Below are 6,561 nucleotides of genomic sequence, written 5' to 3' on the forward strand. Positions count from 1 at the left end.
TTTACCAAAAAGTATTTCCACCCACTGCTATGTTCCAGTTTTGACCTTCATCTCTGACAATTCTGGAATTTAGGCCTGCCTGTACATTCATCGTGAACCTCTTTTCTACTGAGATGGCCAAATAGTGATGTTAGAATATAGGCAGGAATGAAGATCAACAACACCAAACAAATCTCTACTTACAAATAAAGGTTGTTCTTGAGTTACAATAAAGAAAAATTGTGGACATGCTTAAAAAATTTAGAGGGAAATCAAAACTTTGGGAAGAAAAATGAATATCTTTTTGCTTCCTGTAGAAAGTTTTGTTATCTTTTTTGATTAAGAAGCAGTAAAGCCTTTTAAAACAATGGGTGGTGGTGATGGTGGGTGAATTCTAAAGTAGTCACAAAATAAAAAGCTTGGTAATATGTTTACAGTGCTGGGTCTATACTTGCATAATTTTTCTTTTCATTTTTATTCTAATAACATTCAACATAAAATTTCCCTGTTTTTTAATTTCCCCTTTTAACCATATTCAAATAATTCAGTGCTGTTAATTAAATTCACAGTGTTGTGCTACCATCACCACCATCCATTACCAAAACTTTATAATCAACCCAAATAGAAATTCTGTATAATTTAAGCATTAACTCCCCATTTCCTACCCCCAACCCAGCCCCTGGTCACCTATATTCTAACTCTATGAGTTTGCTTATTCTAATTTCTTATCAGTGAGATATTTGTCCTTTTGTACCTGGCTTATTTCTCTCAACATGATGTTTTCAAGGTTTATCCAGATTGTTGCATAAATCAAAACTTCATTCCTTTTTAATGCTGAATAATATTCCACTGTATGTATATACCACATTTTATTTATTCATTCATAAGTTAGTTGCTCAGCATCACTTTATTTTTATTGTAAACAACAAACATTCTTGACATGGTTACAATCAGTGGCTCACAATATCATCACATAGTTATGTATTCATCACCATGATCATTTTTTTGAACATTTGCATCTCTCCAGCAAAAGCAAAAGAAAAAACTCATACCTATACCCCTTACCCCTCCCTCTCATTGATTACTAGTATTTCAATCTACTCTATTTTAATTTTTGTTCCCCCTTATTAATTTCTTATGTACATTTTTTACCCATCTGTCTATACCATAGATAAAAGGAGCATCAGACACAGGGTTTTCACAATCACACGGTCATACTGAGAGCTATATCATACAGTCATCTCAAGAAACATAGCTACTGGACCACAGTGCTACAGTTTCAGGTACTTCCCTCTAGCCACTCTAATACACCATGAACTAGAAAGGGGATATCTATATAGTGTATAAGAATAACCTCCAGGATAACCTCTCAACTCTGTTTGAATTCAGCCACTGACTATTTTGTCTCATTTCTCTCATCCCCCTCTTGGTTGAGAAGGTTTTCTCAATCCCTTGATGCTGAGTCCCAGCTCATTCTAGGATTTCTGTCCCACATTGCCAGGGAGGTTTACACCCCTGGGAGTCATGTCCCACTCAGCATCATTTTTGACTGAATAATAAATTGCCTGATGAGAACAGAATCTGTTCTTCCAGATACTAGTTTTAGGATCTCAGAATTGGTATTTATAGAAGACTTTCTTATCTTTGCAAAATACCCAAGAAAGACCATTCCTTCTTATACCAATCCTAGTGCAGGGAAAGGTGTTTGGTTTTACACAAACCAACTTTGGCTTCAAATGCAAGAATAAGAGACATCAGACCCGATCAACTGCCCTAAGAACCAAATTAGGGTTGGTTGCTCCACAGTAAGTTTGATGACAAATGTAATAGATGTCAGTGGCAGATGAAGGAGAGTCGATTTGGTTGTTACTGTCATTTGTGAAGAACTCTGATTGCTTCTGCAATTCTACTGCTAGTTATTTGGCAGCTCTCACTTTTGCACAAGAATTAGCACCAGTGAAGGTACATAGTTTACTACCATAATCTGTGCTTTTTCAGGGAGGTTGCCAGCAGTTGAGAGCAGACAAGCTAAACACCAAATAAGATGATAACTGAGAAGAAAGAAAAGAATTAAATTTTGACAGTTTGGCTGACTCTACCTCCGGGACACCCCCCCTCCCACACACACACACACAACGAACCTGAACATTTACTGTTGGTTTGACAAATTGTGCAGGTATATTGTACACTGCAGTTTCAGCGCACTCTGATTAGGGTTGATTAATATCAACCTTATATTAATTCTTCCGAATATTCTCTTCCTAATGTTTATTAGTTTGTACTTCTAAAGACATTAAGGGGAAGAAGAAATTACAATCAGTATATGGAATAGCTCTAAAGGGTAAATAGGAGAAGTCTCAAAATAAGAATACAAAATAAAAGAAGGGGACAGAGAGAAATTTTTTTTTAAGAAAAAGTACAAAACAAAATATTTGACATTAATGAGAATGAATGAGACTGTTGTTTTTCTTTATAGGTCAGTTCTCTCTTATCAATGGAGCACTTGAAGGTTGGAAGAATGTAAAAGGTGTAGTAGGATCAAGTTAATGCTGTGGCCTTTATGAAGTGTATAGATGTGCCTCCTGTCACTTTATTCTTAAAACAGAAATGAAGTAGACTCTGTTGTTATCTCTATTGGATGAACAATAAACATAGCACATGACTTACTTAAGATCTCTTGGCTACCAAATATGGGCTTCTTTAGTAGCCCCTGCTGACACCCTCATTCCTTATTCCCAGCAGATGAGAGGTCCTAGACCCATGTGTCCCAATACAATAGTCACTAGCCATATATGGCTATTTCAATTTAATTTAAATTTTAAAATGCTCAGGGCGGCCCATGTGGCTCAGCAGGCAGACTTCTCGCCTGCCATGCTGGAGACCCAGGTTTGATTCCTGGTACCTGCCCATGAATAAAAAAAAAATTGCTCAGTTTCTCAGTTGCAGTAGTCACATTTCAAGTGCTCAATATCTACATATGGCTATCAGCTACTGTATGGTATAGCAAAGACTTTATCGCTGAAGAAAGTTCTACAGACCCACCTGTTCTACACCTAGTATACACAAGTGAATTTTTTTCTGCATAGTAGAAAAGTTACATAATAAAACAGAAAGTGACCATCCATCCTTCTTAAAAACCCACCTCCTATGACAACTGTGATTAACAGGTAAGTTTGGGGCATATTCTTCCAGCCATGTTTTTTTTTTTTTCACTCTGTGCGTTTTGAGGATTTTTATTAACGGAGCTAGGCTGTATCCCACTTTGATTGTCCCTCTGTATACCCCATGCCACAGTTTTTGCATTATGAAGCTAAGTTAGGTACAGTTCTGTGACTCCTGATTAGCTCTAAGGAAGTTAATAGCCAAAGACTACTTATGAATAAAGTAATAGTTGTCAAATGAATATCCTGAGAAGGGTTTCTTCCTTGTTCAAATTCATTCGTTCATGAACATTTCCCAGCCTGATTTCCTGATTTTAAATGCCAGTTTTGTGGAGTGAACGCATTTAAGGAATGTGGCTTTAAGTTCTTGGCTCAGTTAAAGTGGCTCATGTAATGAGCTCACTCAATGTTCTTTCCTCACTGGAGATGTGAGCTCAACTATATTTGGAACTAACACTTGCAATCCTATACATTGCTGCCTGGCTGTTTAGTACAAATGTTGGTTAATATCACCATTTGCTGGATTTAGGAAGTTATATGGTGATAGGTTTCACAGACTCTGGTGAGGAAAGATGTAGCAGGCTTGAAAAAGAAGTCCTTCTCAGAATCCCAACCTGTAGGGATTTTAAAAGCTTGCTTTAGTTGTTGAAATGAGGCCATGAGCTCCTCCTGAGTCTGCCTATAGGCTAAATGGCTGCCATGGCAGCCTAAGCAACTGTGCTCCTTCCACTCTTAGATTTGCCTCATTAATTTGGAGTCTATACCTCACTGTTCCCAACAAATACGACTGATGTGCCCTATGTCTATAAATGACTCAAGGGTACACCCATCCAAGGAATGACCTGAGCTAGAATAGTCTGGGTAGCTTTAAATGACTCCATCATTTGTGACCCCCCCTTGATCATCCCAAAATGCGGGACAAAGGCTCTCACTAAGCTGTAAACACCACAGAAACAACAGAAGAGATTAAAATAGCATCAACCTTTTCTAGTCATTATCAAATAAGATAGTTCCACTGCACTGTAACCTCCCAACCTATGATATGGTAGATGTGCATACTGGACACTGACTTTGTTACTGAAATTTCTGAAGAACTTTGTAAGAAAAGTCCCATAGCATTACACATAAGGGCAACATGGCAGGCAAAATTCTGATGCATTAGTTCTATGGCTACGAAATCCCAGCAACAGTGGTTACAAAGGCTTTCAGGTCAAAAGGGTATGGTACTAGGCACTGAAGTTGTATCAAATAAGACAGACTTGGTCTCTGCCATCATGGAGATTGCAATCCAGCTTGCAATCCCTTCAATCCAGCAGCAGGGGAAAGAGAATACCGAATGAGTAATTTTGTGACGAGTCTTTGGGACATGGGAAGTGCAGGGTTCTATAAAATGGTATTACTAGGGAATCCACCATAGCCTAAATGTTCAGGAAAGCCTCCCTTGAAGAAATTTTACCAAAGTGAGATCCGAAAGATAACTAGTTGTTAGCCAGAGAGAGGAGAGGGAAAGGTATTCTAGGCAGAGGAAATAGCAGTGCAATGGGCCTGTGGCTAGGAAAAAACCTACCTATGTAAGGAACCAAAGCAACCTGCAATAGAGGAAAGAGAGCTCTGGGGAAAGTGGTACAAGTGGTCTGGAAAGGCCAGACTAGGGAAGTTAATGGTTCTGAACTTTAGCTAAAGGACAATGGGAAACCATTAGTTTTGTCATTTGTAAAGTGAAAATAATAATAGCTATCTCATAGGGTTACCAGGGAGGAAAATGAGAATACAAGTGAAAGTTCTTTGTAAATTTTAAAGCATTATTGGAATACTACTTTTATATAAGTAGTAATAATAAGCTGTGCTGCTTTCTTAATAGAACTCAATTTATTTTAATCTTTAGAACCCAAGAATTCTGATCCCCTCCTAAGTGGAAATTTAAAATATTCTATAAAACCAACTCACTACAGAGAACTGATGAAAAGGCTAGAAGTTTACTTCAGACGAAACTTCCAGTGTGTGTGTCTCATAAAGCCCAGGGGTGAGCCCAGCTGCTTAGAGCAAGATCACACCATTTATGGCAATGTATATTTCTTTCTCAACTCCAACTGGACTCCCCAACACCGCTTTCAGAAAAGATCCACATTCTGCCTCCCTCTCGAACCCACCGGGGTTCCTTCTGATTTCTTCTAACCAGGGATTGAGCCCAGCATCAACCAGCTCAGCTTTTGTGGACACTCTTATTTCCAAAAATTGCAGTCCTCTTAGCTACTCATAGCAAATAATTATCCTATTAAGCATCTGCGTTTCACTTTAGGAAAAACCCAACACCTTTCAAAATCCACGACGTTTGATTCTTACATTGTTTCTGTGAAGTAGGTACAACCAGTAGTCGAGTTTCATGGAATTGTTGCTGGATTTCGGCTTCCAGGTTCTTGGCCATGCCATGAGAAAGAATTCAAGGGTACAGCGCAGTACAGAGTAAAGCAAATAGAAAATTTACTGAGTACACATGTGAGAGGACATGTAGGCATTCTCACAAAGAAAGAGATGAAAAAGGCAAGAGGTGAGAGGCAATACAAGGCCATTTGCTTTTAATAGATTAGCTTTGCTTCCCTTTCCCCTTCCTTGTTCAGGGCTTTCTCCTACCCTCCCTTCTCTCCATGGTGGTGCCTGGTGGTAGATAGTGCATTTGGAAGGGCTAGTTGGCTGCACCCCTCTCTATAGATGACTCATTCAGGTGAGGGCCATTTGACTCCAGGGTTAGTTGCCTGTGGGTGTTTCCCATAGGTATGGTGTCTGTGTTAGATGGGGGCCTCCTGACCTTGATTAACTGTCCTTACTCAGAGCTCCTTCATAGATTTTCTCTCTCCCCTCTCTCCCTCTTCTAGCCTGCCTCAGAATGGGTGAGAAACCTGGGCCTTATCTGGGAGTGTGCACAGATTTAGCAAAGTAATTATCAAAAATCCAAATCCCATAGCACAATACTACCTAACTGTAATACAATAATGTTAGAACACTGAATGAAGCTGAATGTGAGAATGATAGAGGGAGGAAACCTGGGGGCACAAATGAAATCAGAAGGAAAGATAGACAACAAAGACTGAGTGGTATAATCCAGGAATGCCTCAAGTGTATAATGATAGTGACTAAATGTACAAATTTAAAAATGTTTTTGCGTGAGGAAGAACAAAGGAATGTCAATACTACAGGGTGTTGAAAATAGATGGTCATTAATATTTTAAAACTTTAACTTATGTGTGAGACTAAAGCAAAAAAATGTTTATTTGGTACAAAACTTATGTTTTGACTAGTGCATTTCCTAATATAACTTATGTGAACAGCTTAATTGAACACCATAGTACATGGAACCTTGAGTAGGGCATGAGATTTTGTAGGTTTGTCCAGAGAGATGCCCCGATAAATCCCAGAGTGATTT

The sequence above is a fragment of the Tamandua tetradactyla genome, chromosome 6, assembly GCF_023851605.1.
Source record: "Tamandua tetradactyla isolate mTamTet1 chromosome 6, mTamTet1.pri, whole genome shotgun sequence".
Taxonomy (NCBI): Eukaryota; Metazoa; Chordata; class Mammalia; order Pilosa; family Myrmecophagidae; genus Tamandua; species Tamandua tetradactyla.